General features: G+C 44.2%; 1 long non-coding RNA gene and 1 other non-coding gene across 9 annotated transcripts in view; one reads left to right on the top strand and one right to left on the bottom strand.

Annotated features, from left to right (window-relative positions):
- The window catches only part of LOC105747526 (uncharacterized), a 195093-nt gene that overhangs the window by 105468 nt on the left and 63427 nt on the right, over positions 1-26198 (top strand). The gene's annotated exons all lie outside the window — the stretch shown is intronic.
- LOC131276958 (U7 small nuclear RNA) lies at positions 14127-14188 on the bottom strand. The gene has a single exon (XR_009184173.1). It is a non-coding gene; the product is annotated as a U7 small nuclear RNA (small nuclear RNA).

The raw sequence follows: 26198 nt of genomic DNA, 5'->3' as shown, positions 1-26198 counted from the left end.
GTGCACTCTTCCTTAGGATTCTGTCTCCATGTTTTCAAATATCAAATAGTTTTGATGATGCCCCAGTATTTCTATTGCCTATTCTGACCACTCCACTGATTCTTCTGCTTCTGTGTAAAAATTTAAAAAAAAAAATTTTTTTTGTTTTTAAAGTAGCTTTAAATGACATAAATGTTCCATCAGAAATATAGGGGATTCCCGTATACTCTACTCCTTCCCCCTACCACACTTTCCCCCATGAACAACATCTTTCATTAGTGTGGTCCATTTCTTACGCTGCTACTGCTTTGTCTAATCCACCATGTATCTTGCTTGGACTACTGTGATAGTTGCCACCTGGTCTGCATTTTTTTTTTTTTTAAAGATTTATTTATTTAATTTCCCCCCCTCCCCTGGTTGTCTGTTCTTGGTGTCTATTTGCTGCGTCTTGTTGCTTTGTCCGCTTCTGTTGTCGTCAGCGACACGGGAAGTGTGGGTGGCGCCATTCCTGGGCAGGCTGCTCTTTCTTTTCACGCTGGGCGGCTCTCCTCACGGGCGCACTCCTTGCGCGTGGGGCTCCCCCACGCGGGGGACACCCTTGTGTGGCACGGCACTCCTTGCGCGCATCAGCGCTGTGCATGGCCAGCTCCACACGGGTCAAGGAGGCCCGGGGTTTGAACCGTGGACCTCCCATATGGTAGACGGACGCCCTAACCACTGGGCCAAAGTCCATTTCCCCCTGGTCTGCATTTTGCTCTGCTCGCCACTGTGTTCCGTTCTTATCTTGTAGCCCGAATGAGCCTGTTAAAGCCTGAGTCAGGTCCTGTCCCTTGTTATTCTTTACTGAACCCCTCATATATTCCCAGCTACAGTAAAATATGAAGCTCTTATACTGGACTACAATGTGTGCACCAAGTTTTACAAACAGTTTTATTGAGATAGATTCACATACCATACAATCTGTGAAAAGTGTCCACAGTTACTTTTAGTATGATCAAAGAGCTGTGCACTCATCACCACAATCAGGTTTAGAACATTTTCTCACTCCAAGAAGTAAAGCCCCATACCCCTTAGCAGTCACCTCTCAATCCCTGTCATCCCTCAACCCCAGCCTTAGCTAACAACTAATCTTACTCCATCTCTATAAATTTATTTATCCTGACATTTTATATTAATGAAATAGTAGAATATGTTAGTACTTTATATCTGGTTTCTTTCACTTAGCCTATTGCTTTCTTAAATTGTTGAAAATTTTTAATAGTGAAGTTGTATGTTTATAGAAAATTCATGTAAAAAATACAGTGTTCCCATGTATCTCTCTATTGACACTTTGCATTAGTGTGGTACCTTTTTTAGGATTGATGAAGGAAAATAAGATATTACTGATACCTATAGTCCATAGTTTTCATTAGGTGTTTTTTTCCATATACCATCCTATTATTAACAACATATAATAGTTTCATACATTTGTTACAATTCATGAAAAAATAGCCTTGTATTTGTACTATTAACCCTAGTCCATCATCCACAACAGTGTTCACTTAAACAATCCCGTGTTTTGGCTTCTAACTTTCCCTTCTAGTAAAGTACATGACCTTAAACTCCTCCTTTCAATCTTATTCATAAACATAATTCTGCACAGTTAACTACATTCCCAATAATGTGCTACCATCATCACTATCCTAAATAGAAATTGTGCACAATTCAAGCATCAACTCTACATTTGCTCCACCCATTCTGTCCCTTGGTAAGTTATATTCTAGAATATTTTCTTATTAAATATTCTTATTTATTATATCTAGATTTATTATATCTAGTTTGTGAGATCATACATTATTTGTCCTTTAGTGTCTGGCTTATTTCAATGAATATAATATCCTCAGGGTTCATCCATGTTGTCACACGCATCTGGACTTCATTCTTTCATAAAGCTGGATAATATTGTGTTGTATGTATTTACCACATTTAGTTTATCCATTCCTCTCTTGGTGGGTATTTGCTGTTACCTTTTGTATTTTGTGCGTTAACATTGGTACACAAATACTTGTCTTAAATCCTGCTTTCATTTGTTTTGGATGTATATCTAGAAGTGGGATTGCCAGGTCATATGTTAATTCCAATTTAACTTTTTGAGTTACTGCCCAACTGTTTTCCATACTTGGCTCCATTATTTATATTCCTGTCACCAGTGTATAAGGTTTGCTATTTATATACATCGTCACTAGCACTTGATATTTTCCAATTTTTACAATAATAGCCATTTTAATGGGTGTGATGTGATAACTCATCATACTTTTAATGTGCCTTTCCCTAATGGCTGATGAATTTGAGCATCTTTTCATATGCTTATTGGCCTTGGAGGTTAGCTGGTGACTGTCTTCCTTGTCCACTTGTCACTGGCTAATTCTTTGATGTGGAAGTACCTCCTCACCACTTGGCTGCTTCCTCCTCCTTTGATCCCCAGCTCCAATCTCGTCTCCTCTGACTTGGGTAAAATAATTTTTTTGGGGATTCCAGGGCTGGACATTGAATCTGGGACCTTGTTTGTGGGAAGCTGGCACTGAACCACTGAGTCAGTTGGTTTATTCATTTGCTTGTTTGTTTTTAGGAGGCACCAGGAACGAAACTTGGGCCATCCCGTATGGGAAGCAGCTGTTCAACTGCTTGAACCACATCCCCTCCCAACATCTTTCTTACCTGCTCTGTTATCCTACCACTGACCCCTCACGTTGTATTTGCTGATTCTTTAGCTTTTGCTCCCTGGATTGTAAATGACTCCTATAAGGTTTACATTCCTCTCTCCCTGCCCTGGGCCTAGCACAGGGTCACATATACAGTCATCACTCACTGACCATTTCATAGAATGAAAAGAGTAGAGGACAGTGCCTGGTGCCTGGCTCTTTCCACCATCTGTACGATGCCTCTCCTGGCAGGGGAGGTGCTTTCAGACCATCACATTTGCAGGACTTGGATGTAGTTGAGACTCGCTGTGGGCTATGAGGTCAGCCCAGCTAGGGTGGAATTGTGACTCCTGTGAAGTCATGTTCACAGGGTGTAGCCTAACGTTAGACTTCCCTGTACCTAGATCCTGACATGTACTTGCTGGGTCTCTTCAGGGAGAGTACTTGAGATCTTTGTGCCTGTCGCTCATCTGTAAAATGGTGATTCATAAACATACCCAAGTTTTAGACTTTGTTTTATAATTAAAATCTAATGTTAGCTTGCCTGCCTCCTCAAGCAGTCTCCTTCCATCCTTTATTCCTCCGAAAGGAGAGTCATGGACTCAGTGGGTCCTATGCGTATTTTAAGATAAATTGTCCAGAAATATGTCATATCTTAGGTATATGCATTTTACTATTTACAGAGCAGAGGTGACTTTTCATCCTTTGTTCACTCTGGTCCTAGGGCCTTGATGTCAGTCCCACACTCTCTAGGTGAGATGTGATTTGTCTAAACCTTAATTAAAAGCAAAAATAATCACCAGCTTCAAAACACTAGCTATATCAGATGTGTTTTATTGTGTGTACTAGTGATGACCCAGCCTGTTCCACTGTCAGACTCCCCTTCCCTGGGCCCACTCTCTTCACCCCAGGCTCCCCATCTACCAGTACCTTCCCCCAGGCTGCTTTTACCCTGGGCACCCCATCTGTCCTTTCCCTGGATCCACTATATCTTTTTTCTTTTTTTTAAGATTTACATTTTATTTCTCTCCCCTTCCCTCCCACCCTTGTTGTCTGCTCTCTGTGTCCATTCACTCTGTGTTCTTCTGTGTCCGCTTGCATTCTTGTCAGTAGCACCAGGAATCTGTGTCTCTTTGTGTTGAATCATCTTGCTGTGTCAGCTCTCTGTGTGTGTGGTGCCGCTCCTGGGCAGGCTGCGCTTTTTTCATGCGGGGCAGCTCTCCTTGCAGGGTCGTACTCCTTGTCCATGGGGCTTCCCTACACGGGGGACAACCTGTGTGGCAGGGCACTCCTTGCATGCATCAGCACTGCGTGTGGGCCACCTCCACATGGGTCAGGAGACCCTGGGTTTGAACCATGGACCTCCCGTGTGGTAGGCGGGTGCTCTGTCAGTTGAGCTAAATCCCTTCCCAATCTTGAATTCCCATCCCTTAAAGTCAAAACACATTTTAGGTTTCATCTGTCGTGCTGCTTTCCCCACCATATTAACTGGGACATCAAAACTTTAAAGAGTTAAGTCTGGCTTCATCTGTCTCCAGTTCTACACATCAGTGGCTTCTCTATACTTGATTTACAGAGGATAGATAAATTATATAAAAGAAAAAGAACCAGGTTTTTAAAATTTATTTCTCTCCCCTACCCCCCCACCCTGTAATCTGCTCTGTTTCCATTAATTGTGTGTGCTTCTGTGACCACTTATATCCTTATCAGCAGCACCGGGAATCTGTGTTTCTTTTTGTTGAGTCATCTTGCTGTGTCAGCTCTCCGTGTGTGTGGCGCCATTCTTGGGCAGGCTCCACTTTCTTACGCGCTGGATGGCTCTCCTTAATGGGCACACTCCTTGCGCGTGGGGCTCCCCTACGCCAGGGACACCCCTGCGTGGCAGGGCATTCCTTAGGCGCATTAGCACTGCGTGTGGGCCATCTCCACACGGGTTAGGGAGACCTGGGGTTTGAACTGTGGACCTCCCATGTAGTAGGCGGATGCCCTATCCATTAGGCCAAGTCCACTTCCCAGAACCAGGTTTTATTTCTAAAACGTCTGGAAGACTGACAAGAAAAATGGGAAGGGCAGGAGGCACCTGTGGGCAGCAGTGGGCTCTACTGGCTCCACGTCTGGAGGGGATGGTCCCAGGCTTCCGCTCCTGTCTCAGTAATCTGACTCCTCGGATTCTACCAGATGACAGCCCCAACCCCCAACTTCTGGAGCAAAACTGCAGGAAACATAGAGGAAATGGAAACCTTTGTCTTTGGGGCTCCATTTGGCTCTAGGAGTGCAGAGAACAGGCGTTGATTTGTATAACACTTTTAAAGTTGACAATCCCGGGTCCAGCCTGCAGGAAAGTGGACAAAGCTGCTTCTTGAGGTTCCGTTGGCGCAGGCCAGCATTTGCCTCTTAAAACTTGTCATGGTGGAGCCACACCTGGAGAGAAGTGAACGGGCTGAGGGCCCAAACAGTTGTGTCTCCTGCAAAGCCCTGACTCGTGGTGACAGAACCCTGAAGGCAAGGCTCCTCCTAGTGGGTTCATGAAATTAAAGGCTGGGATGGACGTGAATGTAAATCCAGTATGTCTCTGAGAGGTGCCAGGTCCTCCACAGGAAATAAGGGGGTATGTGGGGCATCAGTACCTTCATACACAGGGTTACTCTTAGGGGTGCTGACCCCTCTGTTGGCCATAGGGTGTTTTGGCTCCAGGGCCCCAGGTCTTTAGGCCTAAGCTTACCCCAAAGTGATATGTGGTGTGGGGGCCCCACTCCTTTCTCCTCTTATACGGAGTGCATCAGTGTTGGAGCTCAGATCTGTGACCTCCACTTGGCTCCCAAAGCTCTTATGTGCTGCTGAAACCCGACCTGGAGACGACTGGGGTGGTGCTGCTGAATGTTGAGCATCGCTGCTTCATGCTGGGGTTGAAATTGGTCACAGCACAGGGCGTTTTGGTCGTGGCTGCAAAGCCAGAGGCATTGCCTGTGCTGGAGGAGAACACGGCGGGGGTGGACCCAAAGGCCAGCTGGAGCCTGGCGTGGCTGCCCAAGGTGAAACCTCTAGGTATCAACCCACCAAAGCTAGCAGTGGTGATGTGCAGGGGTGCCTGGCCTTCAGCAGAGGGTGAGGTGGAAGTTGCCAGGTTTTCAAATTGGAAAGAATGGTCAAAGCCGAGGTTTCCAGGAAGCTGTCCACCAGGGACTCCAAATAGGAACTGGGGCGCTGCTACAGTGTTAAAGGGGAGTTTACACTTTGGGGTCGGGCTGCAGAACCCAAGTGTGTGCAGGCTGGGGGTGTCTGTTGCTGAGGCAGCGCTGCCGCTGGATGTGCCTGAAAGGCCTGGTCAGATGGGAAGAAGCTGGCACTGGAGCCAGCAGGAGGCCCACAGAGCAGTGGAGGGGGGAGGGATGTGGTATTCATCGGGGTGACCCGACGGTCAGAGGAAGGTGGGAAGTCAAGGCTGCAGGTGTGCTGGTTGAGGGGCTGGAAGTGGCTGCAGAAGCAGCCTCTGGAAGGCCCGTGGAGTGAGGGTCCCCAAGGCCCAGTGGTGGGAGGGGTGTCCATGAGAAGGAGTGAGGAGAGTCCACACACACCGGAATCGCTGAGCTCATTCTGAATGTGATGGGATACCTGCAGAGGGAGGAGGTGCTGGGAGCTGTGTGGAACTCAGAACTGGCATCAGTTGCAGCTGTCACAGACTCTGGGATGCACAGGGACTCCTGTCAGGGGTCTCCCCGAAATTGGCTTGACCATGCAGCAGCTGCAGGAGCAGGCTCTGGGCTTCTTTCACAGTTCCCACCTTCTGTGGTGCCGGGATCCAGGGCAGAAGAGGGCCTAGCACACAGCCCAGTCTGGTTGGTATCTGATGGTGGGGTGGCAGCAGGGCTCAGCGAGGTGAAAGAGGCTGAGGGGAGAGGGTGTGCCAGCATGTCAGGTGGGGCTGGGACAGTGAGGAGAGGATGGGTCTGCAGAGTAGCATTTCTTCTGAGGCAAAGGACCCACCGAGGTGGCCACTGCAGTGGATCCCAGGATGAGCCCTGGGCCTGGGGAGTCCTTCCCACACCTCCTCAGCTGTGAATTATTGTGGGGGATGCAGAGGCAGCTGGTTGAGGAGCAGTCCAGGGGCAGGCCAGGGGATGTACTAGAAGGCTCTGAGGTGCTGCATTCTGGGGTGCTTCAGTCTTACCACCCGGGGAACTGTTGATTCATCCAGCACACTGCTTCCTTTTCCTGGGTCTAGATCCTCAGCAGTGAGTCAGTACCCTAGCTGGTGTGTGTGTTTGTGTGTGTGTGTGAGAGTGTGATGGCAGCCTCAGGTGGGCCCGTCACCTGTGTGACAGCAGAGGAATTTTACATTAATGGTGCCTGGACTGTCGAATATGGGTGAGCCATCCCCTAACTTTTTCTGCTCTGAGGTGACCAAAGCCTGATTGATCTGGATATTTCTCGGGGTTTTCATGGAGGCCAAGGAGATAGGAAGATGCCCATCCTCACTCACATTCTTTGTTTATCTGTAGAGCAGCTGGGAGACAGACAGGGCTGGATCTCTCCTCTTCTCAGGGGCAGCAAACCTGGAATGGAGCTCTCTGAGTTCCTGACAGCATTTCCTATGTGCATGGTTCAGAGAGATCCAGGAGTTGTGGGTGGAGCTGCTTTCTGTGCTTTGGCAGGGAGTTTTCTCTTAAGGCCCAGGTCTGGGCAGGAGGGAGGCCAGACCTCCCCTGACTCTCAAAGGCCTAACTCAGACTCTGCAGTCCCAGAGCCATCGGAACCCTTTTTTCATTGTCTTGATAGGTCTTTGGCCTTGTTAGGAGCACAGCTTGCCCAGGGAACTGCACCCCTAGGATTAGGAATGCCTGGTAATTCAAACTAGGGGGCCGTGAAATGGAAAGTCATACGTAGGTTCCTCCAAGAAACCAGACCCCAGTGACGACCACAACCAAAAATGCTGTAAGTTGTGTCTAGTTCAGGGACATCATTTGTTTGTCATTGGTTAGAATTCCTCTCTAGGCCACTAGAATTAGCAACACATATTCAACCATAGCTATTTATGTTCTTTTTCTTTTTTATAAACTTTAACCTCTGAATACTTAGTGTGTGATTTCAAAATGTGTTCTGTGACTGAAAGTACAAAAAGAAAAAACAAAACCAATGTCATGCTCTAGCCAAGAGAAATGAATATTTTTGTTCGCCTAAAATCCCTGTGTGCCACTCTTTTAGCTGCTTAATTGTATGTCCTAGATAGAGGCCATTATGGTTCTCCTGTTTTTGACTTTGTTTGGAATTGTTTTCAGTGTTTGCTCTGGGGATAACTTCTCACATACTAATCAGTTAATTTTTTAACAATTCAAATAAAACGTAGATCCCTCAGAGTCATATAGAATATTTAAACCCTTCCTCTTGGTTATACTTGTCATATGCATTGGCCATCTACTCCCAAAATGGTCTAATTTCTGCCAAATACTCATTCATATATTCATTTAATGGTATCTGTTCCTGAAGTTCAAAATTTTCCTCTTATAATTATTTTTATTCTTCCTGGAGATGTTTCTTTTGCATCTTTATAGAAGCAAGTTGTCTAGTGATGAATTTAGATTTCTCTGTCCTCTCCGTTTTCTTTTTTGCCTTGAATCCTTGGACAGTTTTTGGTGTATGTAGTATTCTGGGTTGATATTATTTTATTTCAGCACTTCAAAGATCCTGTTTTACTCTCTTCTGGCCTCTGTTGGGTCTGAGGAGAAATGACAGGCCTTCAAATTGTTTTTCTCCTCTAATGTGTTATTTTTCTTAGGGTCCTTCAGAATTTTTCATCTTTGATTGTCAGCCGATATTTTAAATGATGTGTCAGGGTGTGATTTTCTGAGCTTCTCAGATCTGTGTATCACAAGGTTGGGTAGTGTTCAGGCTGTTTTAGCCCATATTTATTCTGAACCATTCTGTGTCTTCTCCCTTCAGCATTTAGCGTGAATATTGACTGTCCTACAGGTTTCTGAGGTTCTGTTAACTTTAGTTTAACCTTTTTGCCCGCTCTGTGTTCTTCATTATATCACGTTACTGCTCTAAGTTCCATGTCACTGATTCTTCCCTCTGTTACCTCCATTCTCTTATTTATCCCACCCAGGGAACTTCTGAATTGTGGGTTGTTGTGAACTTAGAAAATGAACATACATAGCATCATACAGGGCTCTCAACCTCACCCTACCACCAATGCCTTACAATGTCAAACATTTTTAATCATTAAAGAGCATCCTCAAAATATTACTAGTAATCAAAATACCTCATGATGGTGTATTTTTCCCCAAACCCACCCTATTATCATTATTTTTATATGATTTATATGTGAATATGCATAAACAATAGTGTGTAGTGGAAGTTGTGAACTTAACAAAGCAAACATGCATAACATCATAAAGGGGTCCCATACATCAGCCCACCGCCAACAGTGTTCATTGTTACGTGACATTTATAACAAAATATGAAAGAATGTAATCAAAATCTTACTACTAACTATAGTCCTTATCTTACATTTGGTGTATTTTTCCTCCAACCTATCCTATTATTGCTTTTAAAATATTTTTTTTGACAGAAGTTGTAAACTTAGGAAACAATCATACACATGTGTAGAATTCCCATACAACACCCCTCTATCAACATACCACTGTGTGATGGCACATTTGTTAAAGATTATGAAATAATATTGGGTTATTATCAGGTTTATAGCTTACATTTGGCACATTTTTTCCATACTCTCACATTATCAACACAGTACATCTTTGGCATATAAGCATGAATATTACGCCATTATTGTTAACCACAGTCCGTAGGTCATTTCAGTTGTATTTATCTCATGGTTCTCCATATTCCCACCCCCCCCTGCAACAGTGATGTATATCTCCTCTAGATCACAAAGGACACGCTGTCCTCTGTACCATCAACCGAAATTCTCATCCACCTCTGTGTTTACTGTGTTAGCCCCTAGATTATTCCCTAGCTGTCTGTCAATTTGCCTTTATATCCCTAGACTACACTTTTCAGTCACATTCCCATTTATATAACAGATGTTAATCACTATAATATATTACCATCAGCTATATATGTTTTCACCCTTTTACAGTACTCTTAATTAAAACGTCTACATAAATTAAATATCAGTAGTCCATGTCAGTCCTGCTCTTATCTCCTTGAAGCATCCACTACCTACTACTGAGTCTTCAAGATACTTTACTACATTTTTTTCCAGAAGCTTTATGGTTTTTGCTTTTGTATTTAGGATTTGGTTCTATTTTGAATTAATTTTTGTATAAGATGTGAGGTAGGGGTCCTTTTTCTTTCTTCTGGCTGTGGATATCCAGTTCTCCCAGCACCATTTGTTGAATGGACTGTTCTCCCTGAACTGGGTGCATCTGACAGGCTTGTCAAAAATCTCTTGACCCTTGATGTGAAGAACTGTTTGTGTTCCTTGAGAGAATCAGTCGATCTCAATAGTTTGGGTAGTCTCGTATTCATGCCCTCAGCATTGTTGCAAGTATCTGTAAATCTGGGCCCTGAAGTAGTGAAGATTGATTGTCACTATGGGCCATGAGGGGAGGAGGGGAGAGGTATAGAATAGATGGAAGCAGGGTAACTAGGGGGCAATGAAATTGCTCCACAAGATCATGTAACGATGGATATAGGACATGTTAATGTACACCAAAAATGTATGCAAGTCTATAAACTAAAGTGTAAACCATAATGTAAACACAGGGAAACTAAAAATTTAGAAATTTTACAGTCTGAAATACAAACCGTAATGTAAACCAAAATGGAACCAGGTTTGGAAGCTATGTTTCAAAATCTATACATCAGCTGCAGCAAATGTAACATGAACATGTAAAAAGATCGTTGCTGGGGAAGGGGGAAAGGGTTTGATATTGGATATATGGGAGTCCCCTCTATTGTGTATGTGAATTACTGTGATCTAAAACTTTTTTGAAGACAAGGTTAAAAATTAGAAAAAAAAATTAAAAAAAGAGGAATGAATGTAGACACTGAGGAGATGAAAGAAAGTGCCTTGCCACTGTACATACAGGGCAACACCTATTACAGTGATGAAAGGCAAAAAGTTAAAAACAAAGCTTTATGATATTTCTTATTTTTATTAATACACCAGTTCATTTTTTCTTTATCTTAATATTTCTAAATTAGTATGTGTATTTCTAATCTTTAAACCCATCAGTTTATTTCATTTTCCTATTAAGTGCATTTGGCAATATATTAGACTTCATTGTTGAAGACATTTTGGACCACAGAGAGTTTCACCTATGGGGAGGGGAGGAGCACTGTTGTGGGTTGTTATTGATGTGGGTAGCATGATTGGGAGGGTGTTCTCCAGGGCATGTATATAGGGGCCATAAAAATGTTCTGATATATGTTGGGTTTTTTATAGTAGTTACAGTTACAAACGACAACTGAGGGAGTACGGAGTTCCTACTCAGGAGAGCTCTGTAACATTCCCCGATGGAACAGCAGTAATCCCCCAAGTGCAACAGCAAAGACCAACAAGGAAGGATGGTCCAACGATGAGCCCTTGATAATGATGACTATGCTTATGAGGCTGTGTGCCTGAAATGTGAACTAGGCCTAGAGCTGCAGGGTGCCTAAGAATTACCTCTTGAGAGCCTCCATGTTGCTCAAATGTGGCCAATATCTAAACTAAACTCAGCACGTAATGCAATACCTTCCCCCCAGTGTGAGACATGACTCCCAGGGATGAGCCTCCCGGGCACTGATGGATTATTACCAGTCACCAACTGGTGATGCAGCTAGAAAGAGACCTTGAATAAAAGGTCAACTCAGACCAACAGAGTATCTCAGCCTTCATATAGGATGTGTTAAAAACTGCTGTTTTACCTTGTATAAAAGGGGGAAATGGCAAAGAGAAATGAGTATATATGGATGACAGTCTTCAAAAAAGAGTTGGGGGGGGGGTCATCAGAGTGGTCGTGCTTACGCACACCTCAGCAGGACCCCAGAAACAGCTTCAGGAGATACAACCCTAGGTACTGGTTCTCCTGAAGGCTATGGAGACCCACAGAGTATATGGTCATGGCAGATGGATTTTGAGTTCTTTGCCATGTCAATAGGCCCTACTTTGGAATGTGTGCTCCTGAGAGTGATGGAGCTGGACTCAGATATGACATGTCTACACATGCCTCTTGTGTCACTTTTACTGAGCCTGGGGTTCATATTATGTATGGTGTGTACTCAGGGGACTTGAATCTCTGAACGGCCCTTGTACCAGCTGGGCCCTGAGCCTCAGCAGAGTTGCAATCCCTACTCTCTGTTTCATTGGACTTACCCAGGTCAGCTAACAGGGAGGTTAAGATGGTCAACCACCACACCAGGGAACAAAGAGTGCCTACAACTGCAAGCAGGAGAATTGCAGCCATCAGTCATGAGGAATCTATGCCTCTTCTTTATAAAGAGGTAGAGTGGACATCACCATCCCCAGGGTCCACGGAATGGAGGAATAAAACATGGGTTAGAGTGGACTTAAGTGATATTGTACTATGAAACTATTGTGACTAGTAATAGAAGAAATGGTATCATTGACGTGAAGAATGTGGCCACAGTAGATGCTGTGGGCAGGGAGAGGGAAGAGAGATGTGATGAGCGGGTATTTTTGGGACTTGGGATTTTCTTAAGTGATATTGCAGGGTCAGATGGTGGACATTATATATCCTGCCATAACCCACTGAATATACTGGGGGAGAGTGTGAACTACAGGGTAAACTATTATCCACGTGGTGCAACAGTGCTCCAAAATGTGTTCGCCAAGTGCAGTGAGTGTGCCACAATAATGGGGGAGGTTGTTTGTGTGGGAGGAGTGGGGTGGGGGGATGGGGGGTATATGGGAACCTGTTTTTTAATAATATAACCTTTTTTGTGATGTATTTATCTTCAGAAAAATACAGATTACAAAAATGATGGAGGTGGGAGTTGGGGACTAGGTTATATGGGCACCTCTTATGTTTTTTTAATGTAACATTCTGTGTCATCTATTAACTTTAATAAAAAGAAATGTGTTAATAAAATAAAAACCGATGGTTTGTGAAACCATCACTTCATTTCCATTAGTCTGTGTGTCTGTCTTTATTTCAGTGCCATGGTGTTTTCACCAGTATACCTTGGTAATAAGATTTTAAGTCCAGAAGTGAGAGTCCTCCAACTTCAGTTTTCTTCTTTAAAGTGTTCCTGGTATTTAGGATCCCTTAACCTTCCAAATAAATTTGATAATCATGCTTTCCAATTATTTTAAAAATGCTGTTGGAGTTCTATCAGAATTGCATAGAATCTGTATATCAATTTGAGTAGAATTTACATCTTAATGATATTTAGTCTTCTAATATGTGAGCATGGCATTTTCTTCCAGTTATTTACATCTTTTTAAATTTCTTTTAACAATGAGTTGTAGTTTTCTGAATACAAGTGATTTACAATGTTAGGTTGATTCTTAAATATTGGTGTTTTATCTGTCATTTTATTTTACCACTCTTTTGACACTTTTGGTTACTTTTTCTTATATACTCTATATTTCTAGACTCTCCTGATTTTTCTTTTCAGGCTGTAACATATCCTTTAATATTTCCTGCAAAGCTGGTCTCTTGGTTATAAACTCTCTCAATTTCTGTTTATCTGTGAATGTTCTAAACTCACCCTCAATTTTGAAAGACAGTCTTACTGGGTATAAGATTCTTAACTGGAAATTTTTCCTTCACAGTATCTTAAATATATCATACCAATGTTGTCTTCTTTTTATGTTTTTTAAGAATACCCAGTTTACTAGGCGAACTTAACTTTATTGTTAAATATGGGGAATGTGGGAAGCACATGTGACTCATGTGATAGGGTCTCTGCCTACCATAGGAGAAGTCCCAGGTTTGGTCCCTAGTGTCTCCTGGTGAAAAAGAAGAGAAAGTGTGCCTGTATGGCAAGCCATTGTCAGCGTGACGAGCCAAATGTTTGCACTAAGCCAAGTGCCCGTATGGTGAGCCGAGTGTCCTTATGGTGAGCTGAGTGTCCACATGGCAAACTGAGTCCCCACTTGGTGAGCCAAGTGCACATGTGAGTGTCTGGGTGGCATACTGAATGCCCACACGAGTGCCTGTATGGCGAGCCAGTGCCTGCATGTTGAGCTGAGTGCCCACACAATGAGTCAGCACCTGTGTGAGTCATGCAGCAAGATGATGACACATTAAAAAAGAGACAAGGGAAGAGTCAAGGTGAAGCGCAGCAAGAGACCAGGAACTGAGGTAGTAGAATTGACAGGGAACTTCTCTCCAGATTAGAGTTCCCCAGGATGGAATCCTGGTGAATCTTAAAGGACAAAGATGAGAAGAGAATACAAAAAAGAGAAATTGATAAAGAAGATCACACAGCAAATGGACACAGACAGCAATAACAGCAGGGCAGGGGATGGAAAGAAAAAAAAAATATGGGGAAAGTAAGGGTCTTCCAGCAAGAGCCAGAAGACCTACTGAACAAATTCTAAAAGACCTGTAACACTCACCACTCTCTCTTGCCTCCATGGGAACTCTGTACTTAATCTTATTGGGTGTCCCTTATATGTTATGCATTGGTTCTCTCTTGCTCAGAATTCTCTGTCTTTGGTATTTGACATTATAATTAATATGTCTTGGGGTTGTACTCTTTGAAATTATACATAAGAGAGTGCGTTGTGCTTCTTAGATATGTGTATCTATGTCCTTTAATAGGGTTGTGAAATTTTCTACCGTTATTTCTTAAAACATTCCTATTACCCTTTCCCCTTTTCTCCTTCTTGGACACCTGTTACACATATGTTTGCACATCTTTTGTTATCATTTAGTTCCCTGAGACCTTGTTCAATTTTTTCCATTCTTTCTTCCACTGTTCTTTTTTACTTTTGCTTTCAGAAGCTATTTCTTCCAGCTCACCAGTCCTTTTTTCTGCCTCAAATCTGTTATATGAGTCCAGTATTTTTAAAATTTCATTTATTGCACCTTTAATTCCCATAAGATCTCCAGTTTTTCTGTATGTACTTTGAAATTTGTGCTCTTCCAGTGCCATCTTTTTTTAATTTTTTATTAAGTTGTCTTCTCTTTTTAAAAGATACATAGATCACAAAAAATGTTACATTAAAAAATGTAAGAGGTTCCCACATATATCGACTGTCGCACATTCATTGCTTTTGGTGAATACATTTTGGAGGACTGCTGCACCACATAGATAATGGTTTACATTGTAGTTAACACTCTCCCCAGGCCATTCAGTGGGTTATGGTAAGATATATAATGTCCAGCATCTGTCCCTGCAATATCATTTAGGATAATTCCAAGTCCCAAAAATGTCTCCACATCTCATCTCCTCTTCCCTTTTCCTACCCTCAGCAACTACCGTGGCCACTTTCTCCAGATCAATGCTCCAGTTTCGACCATTAGTAGTCACAGTAGTTCTATAGTAGAATACCTGTAAATTCACTGTAATCTGTATTTTATTCCTCCATGCTGTGGACCCTGGTTTGGTGATGTCCACTCCACCTCTATATCGAGAAGGAGCCTAGAGCCCACATGGTTGATGGATGCGATTCTCCTGCTTGGAGTTATAGGCACTCTCAGCTCCCTGACATGGTGGTTGACCATCTTTACCTCCTAGCTGACCTGTGTAGTAAGTTCAACAAACCGGAGAGTAGGATTTGCAGCTCTGCTGAGGCTCAGGCACATGCCCAGTCCAGAGATTTAAGTTCCTTGGTATATACCAACCCCAACCAACCACAGGTTCAGTAAAAGTGACATAAGAGGCATGTGTAGAAAGGTCACATCTGAGTCCCAATCCATTAGACTCAGGAACACAAATTCCAAAGTAGGGCCCGTTGGCAAGGCAATGGATATATTAGGCTTCATTTTTGAAGTAGTTTTGTACCATAAGGGGGTTCAAGTATCGCAGGCGAGGAGCATCAGTGTTGTCTTAATATACCTAATCTCTTTAGTCATCTCGTTGAATTTGTTAAGGTGATTTGTTTGAACATCTATGATTAGTTGTCTCAACTCCTTTATGTCATCAGAAGGCTTACCTTGTTCCTTTACCTGGGTGATATCTTCCTGTTTCTTTGTATGGATTGCAGTTTTTGTTGGTATCTTGCCATCTGGCTTACTAGATGTATTTATTCTGGGTGCAGTTTCTCTCCTTAGTTTAGGGTTTTTTTGCCCTTTCTCCCTTGCCAGTTGTGTAGTGGGAGCCAAGGGTATAACTGGTGTTGAACGCAGTGGAGACTCAAGCTGCCCTTGTTTCCCAAGGACTGATGATTCTCCTCCCTTCTTTCTCCTTTGCAGGGTATGGATAGTGCCACAGCTGTGTGGAATGATCCAGGGTGCGCAGACCTAGACTGTAGTCACCTAGAGAGACTGAGGAAGCTTAAAGTCCCCTCCCCTGCATTGGCAGGGATAGAGCTGCAGGTGTGGGCAACATGCTATGCTGTGCATGTGCAAAATGACCATAGTTGCCCTGGTAGTCTTCCCAGTATTCAGTCTGCCAGCCGAATGTTCCCGCAGTTCTCCAGAGAGGCTGGTGCAGGGCCCGCCAGCTTCCTCCCTGGTAGAGGTGGGGCTGATGCCTAGGCTAGGGCTGCAGGCTGATCTCGGTACAAGAAGCCAGTCCCTACGTTCACTATGATTTTCAGCCAGCCCAGCTTCCCCTCATGCTGGGGGCAAAGTCAAAATGGTGTCCACTGGCCTCTTTCTTACTTGGACAGGTTCAAACTTTACCTGTTCTTAGGGTTCTATTTCAGCCAGCCATATTTACTAATCACTAGCTGCAGTTGGTGGCCAACCATCCCTTCCTTCCCTGTTTTTTGGAAAGGGAGCTTCCAATTCCAGAATAGCCCCTGAAGCAGTCAGAGTAGAATGATTGTAGTCCTCTGAGGCATTGTCATTATTTTCCTGGAGAGGCTGGTGAAGGGCCCCACAGCCTCCTCCCTGCTGGAGGTGGGGCTGGGGCTTAGCCTAGAGCTACAATCTGCTAAGGATGGAAAGAAGGCTGTCCTTACATCACTGGAATTTTCTCCTTGTGCCAGGGGCAGAGTTAAAATAGTGATTACCAGCCTTGTTGCCGCCAGTGTGCACTGAGGAGCGGCCTGGGGGCCTCCCGAGGTGCCACTCCCGAGGTAAGGAGGAACAGAGCACAATAACACACAGTAACCGCTCTGGAGAGGCAGGCTGGTGGCACAGGTCTGATTTATTAGGGAAGTGCAATAGCTTATAAGGGCTAGGGTGGGGGTTGAGGGGAGTGTGGCATGCGCTGATTGGCTGGGCAAAGGGGACGGAGTGTATAGGTTGCTCGCTCTTGTTGCTGGGGGAAGAAGCAGCTTTCAGATGGGCGAGCCAGCTAGCGCTGGGGGCCATCTCGGTACAAACTGAGCCATTTTGCTAGGCTGAGATGTGCTGCCTACAACACAGCCTCTTTCTGACTTGGATAGGTTCAAATTTTAGCCATTCTAAACATTATACTTCAGACTGCCTAATTTACTTTACTAATCAGTATCTGAAGCTGGTGCCCAGTCTTCTCTTCCTCTGCCTTTTTTGGGAAGTGGAACTTCTGATTGCAGCTGAGGAATAGCTCCGAGATGTCTTATGCTGCCTCTGGAAGATGGGCGCCAGCCTCTAGGGTGCGGAGTGTTCTACTTATAAATCTTCTCTGCAGATGGGCAGTGTCCTCCTTTCATGCTTTCAGAGATGTTGCAGGATGCTCTTCTGGTCTCCTGGAGCCCCCAAACAGGTGCTTTAGTAGATAGCTCAGTGTGATTACTAACTGTCCTGTAGCATGAACTGACTCTCGGAACTCCTTAGATGTTTTATATCTAGCTCTAAAGTTTCCCTTTTACATCTTTTTGTTGTTCGTTTCTTTGTTTTGAACTATTTTTTCTTTCACTCCAAGAAGAGTATTTACCTTTCTCATTGAGCAGAGACTTAATAACTGCTTTGTTTCATCATTCTTTCTGTGGTTCCTTTGGGGCTGTATCTGCTGATTGTTTTTTTTCCCCTGGAGAACAGACCAGATTTTTCTAGTTCTTTATATGTCATGTATGATATGGCATGATATCCTGGTTGCATGTGCTTGTTATATAGTTGTGAGACTTCTGAAAGATTGATTTTGCTAGTTGGAGCCTCTTGCTATTCCATATGAATTTGAGGATCAACTGTTTCCATTTCTCCAAAAAAAAAGACTGTAGAGATTTTGAGAAGTATTGCATTTAATACGTAGATCGTTTTAGGTAATATCTTGCCATTTATTAGGTCCTCTTTAATTTTTTTCAGTAGTGTTTTGTAGTTTTCATTGTACAGATCATTCATCTCTTAGTTTAAATTTATTCTCAGGTATTTTTTTCTCTTTTAGGTGCTGTAGTGAATAGAATAGTTTTTTTTTAAATATATTTTTTATTTTGTTAGAAGATAAATAGATTACACAAAATTTTATACAGAAACGTAAGGGGAACCCAAATGCCCCACTCTCCACACCCCCCACCCTTCTCCACATTTAACAACTTCTTTCATTAGTATGGTAAATTCACTGCAGTTGATGAACACATTTGGAGCATTGCCACTAAGCATGGTTTACCGTTTACATTTAGTTTACACTCTGCCACTCAATTCTGTAGGTTATGGCAGGGAATTAATGTCCTATATGTGTCGTTGCAATGTGATTCAGGACTATTTCATGTCCCAACAATGACCCCATATTTTACACCTCCTTTTCCCTCTCCCTGCCTTCTGCTCCTCTAGTGGCCAGTGTTTCCACATCAATGATAAAATTTCTTCCATTGCTTGAATTACCAGTATGTCTGTAGTAGAATACCAGTAAGTCCCCTCAATTCCATATTTTATTCCCCAATCCTGAAGATTCTGGGATGGGTGATGACCAGTCAACCTCTAACTGAGGGGTGGCTTCAATCCTATATGGCCAGTGAACTGGACAGTAGGTGTTGGAATTAATGGAAATGGTGGTTTTTTTCCTTAATTTTTAAAAAATTTATTGAAGTGTATCACTCATACAGAAACATATGTAAACAATAAGTTTATATTAATAATTTTGAGCTTACAAAGGAAACATATATAACATCATACAGGACTCTTATACCTCACCCTACCACCAATACCTTGCTTTCTTGTTAAACATTTTTCAGTAATGGTTAAAGGGCAACATCAAAATATTTCTACTAACCAAAGCATTTTTTCCCCAACCAACCTTATTTTGTTATCTTTATCTCATTTATGTATAAACATACATAATAAGTGTATAATAAAAACTGTGAACCTATAAAGCAAACATGCATGACATATGTATGGGATCCCATATATCGGCCCTCCATCAATACCTTTCATTATCGTGAGACATTTTTTATAGATTATGAAAGAATATCGAGGAAATTTTACTACTAATTATCCTTTTCTTATATTTGGTAGGTTTTTCCCCAACCCACCCTATTACTATTTTTTAATGTATTTTTATGACAGAAGTTGTAAATTTAGAAAATAATTGTGCACATGTGCAGAATTCCCAAACAAATCCCTCTATCAGCATACCACACTGTGGTGGAATATTGTTACAGATTATATGATGATATCATCCAGTTGTTACCATATCCATAGTGTACATATGGCACATATTTTCCATACTGCACCATTACCTACACAGTACATCTTTGGCGTAAATGCAGGAATACTACATTATCATTAACTAATCAATCCATCTGCCGCTCCAGTTGTGCTTTTCCCATGTTTTCCTCTCCCACCATATTGTATATGATCAAATAGTGATGTGCATTTGCTCCTTCTGACAAAGGATACTTGAATCTGTACCGTCAACCACAATTCTCATCCACCTCTTGGTTTTCTGCGCAATTCAGTTCCTAGGTTATTCTTTAGGCATTTACAAGTGTAGACTGTTGAACGAGGGGCTCATTGGGGTAAGGATGACGGAGACAGACTCACTCCGGAGACGGGTTCATGATGCACGTCTGCTTTATTGAGGAAGTTGCAGCGTTTATATAGCAGTTTGGCTTATGGGGCATAGCTGACAGATGGAGGGCTCACGGGAGGAGGGCGAGGTGGGGCTGGAGACATTTGGCTCAGTGCCGGTGCACCATCTTTTGGGTGTGCCCAAAAGCGTGTGGACTAGAGAGAGTGCTCATCTAGTTGCTCGCAACACAGCTAGGCTGAATGTCTCTGCCTCTCTACCTACATCTCCCCCTCTGTTATTAACTAGAGCCTACTATACTAATTTCCTTTCTTCAGTTTTTTGGGATAAAGCTTGAAGGCTTTTGTTGATACATCAATAGACAATACATATGACAACAATTAAGATTCCTATTATAAGCCATAGCAGAAGGTTGGGAGGTGATAGGAGGGACTGTACGTGCTCTAGCATTGCAGCTAGTAAAGAGGTGTCTACTCCAGAGGCTCGGGTGTTGTTAATCTATAAGATTTGGGATGTTAATAGTTGGGTAAGGCTGAGGAACTGTGGAGCGTCTGTGTCCACGGGCATAAGAAGAGGCGAATGTCGTACTGCGGTGCAGAGCAGCTGTCCGCGAGTGGAGTTTGCTGTGAAGATCAAGCAAATGAGGAGGAAGAGGGTTTCGGGTGTTGCAGGGGTAGGTGCCATACGTTGGGCTTCTGTGCATAATGATTTTATGTTTCCCCATGTGATGCGACACGTGGGATGGGCAGGAGTACGGTGTTGATGGCGTCGTCTCACAGGGCCGCCTTCTTCTCGCCTTTCTTCCAGGGACAGGTTATTTATGTCGCCTGCGAGTTGAGTGACTGTCTGGGGGGTCATCTTCGGCGGCGGAGGATCGGCCATCTCGTTTTTCGGTGGGCAGGGCGAGCTGTATCAATATGCTGGGGACCCAGATGGGCTGGTCTGCGTTTTCTGGAAGGACACAAGCAGACCCTCATCCCTGTACTAGCAGGGGATGGGGCCCATTCCATTGTTGCGTCAGGGGGTCTTTCCAGCGCACCAAGGGCACTGGTGTGGGTATAGAGTGGAGTCCTCCCCAGTGCTTGTTGGCGGGAGATAGACCTTCAGAATTGAAAGAAAAGTAATTTAATGTAATTAGGGCTTTTGTTATGATGTTTTTGAGTATATCCCTAGGGTCCTCCCCCTTTTGTTTTATTATATGTTGTTTCAGGGTGGCATGGGCGTGTTCAACGATGGCTTGACCCTGTGGGTTGTGTGGGATGCCTGTAGATGTTTGACCCGCCATTCAGAACAGAAGGATTGGAAGGATTGGGAGGTCTGACAGGGTCTGTTGTCTGTTTTTAAGGCCCATGGCACCCCCGTTTGTAGAATGGCCTGCAACAAGACAGAAGTAGCATGACGGGTACGCTCACGAGAGAGAGCGGTGGCAAACACAAATCCAGAATATGTGTCAATAATTACATGGACATATTTCAGTGTCCCAAAAGAGGAGACGTGGGTGACGTCCATTTGCCATAAGCTGTTATGATGTAACCCCCTTGGGTTGACTCCTTGTGGTTGAAGTGGTCCTAGTGGTAACAGGGGACACACTGCGCGCAGGCGCGAGTTAGATGTTTGCATTGTTGGTGAGAGAGCGAATGAAACAGCCGCTTGAGGGCATGTGCAGACATATGGAATTTGGCGTGTAAAGTGGGTGCTTGATCAATAGCAGGTGCAGTGAGTATTAATGGATTCGTCTGCTTGCTGGTTCCCTCGTGCTAGAGGGCCAGGCAAACCAGTATGTGCTCTAATATGTTGTATGTACCATGGCTGTGCTCTATTTTCAAGGATAGCCTTAGTTTGGGTTAACAGGTCATCTAGTTGGGTTTTTCTTAAGCGGAAGACTGCATGTGGAAGGCTATGTAGGGTTTGTGCCGCATATGCACTGCTGGAGAAGATATTTATAGGGATATTCTGACAATGATTTAGCACAAGGAAGAGTGCATATAGTTCTCCGAACTGTTCTGAGCCGTCATGGGGGCATTTTGTAATCCGATCCATTTGTTTTTGTTGTTTTAGGAGTACTACATGGAATGACTTATTGGCGTCTGTAAAGACAGGGGTTTCATTTGGGAGTGGCTTGGATGGCGGGTAAGCGTTCTCATGGAAACTGTACGGCAATTGCTCGAGGGTGGAGAGAAGTTTGTGAGCGGGCCAATGATGATCTATTTGCCAAGGAAATCCTGCTACAAGTGTTTGTATTTCGAGGTTGGTTTGGAGGAGGTGGGTGATATGCTCTCCTGTAAGACGCAAGATCAATTTGTCTGGCTCCTGGCCGTAGATGCTTTTTGCTGTGTATCGTAATTTTCTCCCCAGTAGGTAAAAGGCTGTTGTGCGTTAATTGGGGTGTGATTTTGCTGAGACTGTTAAAGGAGAGGTGCACCCAGTATAGGGGCTCATTTTGACATAGAACTCCAGTGGGCGTTCCTTGGGTTGCTAATGCTATGGCAAGGAGAGGTTTATGAGGATTAAATTTGGCCAGTTCTGTGTTTTGCATTTGGGAATTGATATATTTTATGACGTCTTCAGCTTCAGAAGTGAAGACACGACGACTCGTGGGATTGGGGTCTCCCCCTAAAAGGGAAAAGAGGGGGGCTAATTTATGCGATGATAGGGATAGATGTGGTCTGATCCAGTTTATGTCCCTGCAGATTTTCTGCAGTTCACTTAATGTGCAGTTTTGTGTTATTGTTAGAGATGGGGACAAGGGCTTGATGCCCGTATTGATACGACATCCTAGAAAGCTGAAGGGCGATTTAGTTTGCACCTTTTCAGGGTGATTTGCAGTCCCAACTGTTTTAGATTATGGAGTAACACCTTAAAACAGTTTGTTAGATGATCCTGATCAGGGTGTGCTGTGAGAATACCATCTATGTAGTGGATGATTTGGCAGTAAGTTTGCAATGGTAACGTGGCATTGCCTACGAAATTTTGACATATTGTGGGACTGTTTTTTCATGCCTTGGGGGAGGCCTTTCCATTGGTACCGCTCAGCTGGCAGAGCATGGTTAATTGCCGGAACTATGAAGGCGAAATATGGGCGGTCTTGTTTATGCAATGGGATGGAAAAGAAACAATCTTTTATGCCTATTATAAAAATATAACTATTTTCGTGTATAGCTGAGGGATGGGGGCCCCCCGTTGTGGTGAGCCTATCTTTTCCATGTGAGAGTTGGTGGCCCGTGGGTCATGAAGGAAGCGCCATTTGCCTGTTGCTTTCTTTTGTATAACATATACAGGGGTATTAAGGGGGCTGGTAGTGGGCTGTAGGTGCCCGAGGTCTAGCTGTTGTTGGACAAGGATTTTGAGTTGAGTGAGTTTTTCACGAGGCAGGGGCCACTGGTCCACCCAGATGGGTTGTTTAGTATCCCATTTTAGGGTGACTGGTAGGGGTTTCATGATTGTCATTAGTGGTGGAGCAGTGGCCTTTCGGATTGGGGGAACTGGTCAGTTGTTAGGACGGTTCCGAGCTGAGGCATTTTGTCTCTGCCCCATAGGGTATTAGGGAGTTGTGTCAACACCAAGGGTTGGAATTGTCCTGCAGTACCATCTGGGTCTGCCCAAGTTAAGGGTTTTGAAACTTGGCGGGAAGTTTTTAAGCCATCCACTCCCTGAATAATGGGCCCGATCTGTAGGGGCCATTCTGGGTCTAGCTCTTTACTACTTAGGATGGAGATATCCGCCCCTGTATCAAGCTGCCTTACTATGGATTTTCCATTGATATCTAGGGTTATCCACGCTTTGTTTTGGGTGATAGGGACCGTCCAATAAATGCCTGGATTTAATCGAGTTTCCTCTCTTACTGGTGGGGCTGAGAGGTGCCCCGCTTCTCATTTAAAGGCAGTAGGGTTTCTCCACGGGCGTTGGTGTGAGACCTACAATCGCGTTTCCAGTGGAGCCCCTTGTGGCACCTAGGACAGATTGGATTTGGCTTGCCAGGAAAGGATTTTTGTGACTGTTTTTGCGGGCATTCTCTCACAAAATGTCTAGTAGAGTGACAATGGAAACAATTGCCTGAGTTTGATTTGGGGGATACCTTGAGATGCTGGGCTAGGGTGGCCACCAACATGCTTGTGGATAGCGAGCCGATGTCACGACAAGCTAGCACCCAGTCTTCCGGTGTGCCCTTGCACAACAGAGCGATCGCTCTATGGCATTCGCCCTTGGCCCCCTCCCATTAAAGGTCCTTTACTAGCATGTCCGCTGCTGTGGCATGGGTGACTTTTCTCTCTACCGCTTCCTTAACTCGGCCAAAAGAGTTAACAAAGCCTTCATTAGTGCCTTGTACAAGGTTAGACATTTGAAGGGGTTTACCTTTTGGATTTATTTCTTTGAATGCTCTCATAGTGCATAAACGGCATTGACCAAAATATTGGAGGACCCTGTGGCCTGGACAGTAGGAGATGCATATTGGCCCTCTCCTTGTAGGGATTCTGTGGGAATATTAACTCCAGCAGCCACATTTCTTTCTCCCAGTATTTCAGCCTCATCATAATAGAGTGCTTTCCATTGGATATAATCCCCAGTGGGTAATAGAGCGCATGCTAGGTTTTTCCCGTCAGTGGCACAATTAAGGTCTACATTGAGGTTTTCTAATAACGTTTGTGCACATGGACTGTTAAGGCCATCCTCTTGCATGACACGGCGTAAAGTGGTGATTGTTTTTTGTTTATGGGGATACCGTTGTGCTGGGCGGGCAGCAGTGGGGTTTACAATAACAGGATAGAAGTGGGGTCATGATTCTGCTCCTGTGTTAGAATGGGCATCTCGTTGCTGGCAAAGCTGGGAGAAGTTAGTTAACCATGGACTGCTGGTAGGAGAGTCTGAGGTTTCACAGGGAGTGCCCATAGCCCAGGCTTCCTGGGAAGCTGGGTTCTGTGGAGGGGGAAGTTGCGAAGTGGGAAGTGCTGACATGGGGAGTTTTGCCGCAGAGAGTTCCTTTGGCGTGGGGACTCCCATAGCAGAAAGTTCCTCGGTAGTGAGTCTCTTTTTTTATTTTATTTTATTTTATTTTATTTATTCATTTTTTAAAAAGTATTCCATTCAAAAAATATGAGGTCCCCATTCACCCCCAGTGCCCCCACCCCACCACTCCCCGCACAGTAACACTCTCCCCCATCATCATGACACATCCATTGCATCTGGTGAGTACATCTCTGGGCATCGCTGCACCCCATGGCCTGTAGACCACACCATAGCCCACACTCTCCCACGTTCCATCTAGTGGGCCATGGGAGGACATACAATGTCCAGCAATTGTCCCTGCAGCACCACTCAGGACAACTCCAAGTCCCGAAAATGCCTCCACATCTCATCTCTTCCTCCCATTCCCCACACCCAGCAGCCACCATGGCCACTTTCTCCACACCAATGCCACATTTTCTCAATTATTAACCACAGTAGTTCATGAATAGAATATCATTAAGTCCACTCTAATCCTTACTATATTCCTCCTTTCTGTGGACCTAGGCTTGGTTGTGTCCATTCCACATCTATGTCAAGAGGGACCTTAGATTCCACATGAATACTGGCTACAGTCCTCCTGCTTTCAGTTGTAGGCACTCTAGGCTCCATGGTGTGGTGGCTGACCTTCTTCAACTCCATGTTAGCTGAGTGGGGTAAGTCCAATAAACCAGAGTGTAGGAGCTGAAGTCTGTTGAGGCTCAGGGCCTGGCTATCATATTGTCAGTCCAGAGATTCAAATCCCCTAGACATATCTTAAACCCCAGCACCAACTACAGTTCCAGTAAAGTAGCATGAAAGGCTTGTGAAAAGAGTCCAGCTCCATCACGCAGAAACACCAGCTCCAAAGAAGGGCCAACGGACATGGCAGTGAACTCCATCTGCCATGACCATAGAACCTGTGGGTCTCTTTAGCCCTCAAAAGAACCAATACCTGGGGTTGTATCTACTTTATCTGTCTCTGAGACTCTGCTCAGGTGTGCATAAGGGCAATCCTTCTGACAACCTCCAGACTCTTTTTTAGAGACTCATTGCCATATAAATTCATTTGTCCTTTCCATTTCCCCCTTACTTTAGGTCAGACAGCATTTTTAACTCCTGTTATTATATGTAGACAGGGATGGTAGTGAGTCTCTTATTGGGTGGCTCTGCCTCTTCTTAGCGTCAGGTGGTGCTGGGGGGCCAGTAGCATTGGTGTCTGAGCTGATGGCCCCCACAAATTCCAATAGAGGAGAGTATAGGGCATTAGTATAGGGCGGTGTAGTCGAGCCCCACAACTGTGTGGGGGTTAAGGTCTAAGGCGGCGCTGCTGGGGAGCAGTCTGCAGGCATTATATCAGGGATAGGGGCTGGTTCGTCTTCCGGAGCCCCCGTAAGGTAAGCATGAATGGCTAGGAGCACAGGGATAAGGCTGAGAGGGAATCTTTTGTTTTCATGACCCTCTGCAGAGTGCTCGTGCTTTAACAGTTTAGCCCAGGTCTGAGGGTCCCATAGAGACGCAGTCGAGAGCCAGGGATTGAAGTGGACTATCATATCCCAGAACTGGTTAAGTTCTTTTTCTGATATT

This window comes from Dasypus novemcinctus, chromosome 30, assembly GCF_030445035.2.
Source record: "Dasypus novemcinctus isolate mDasNov1 chromosome 30, mDasNov1.1.hap2, whole genome shotgun sequence".
Classification (NCBI taxonomy): Eukaryota; Metazoa; Chordata; class Mammalia; order Cingulata; family Dasypodidae; genus Dasypus; species Dasypus novemcinctus.
This window is presented reverse-complemented; position numbering and strand designations above follow the sequence as displayed.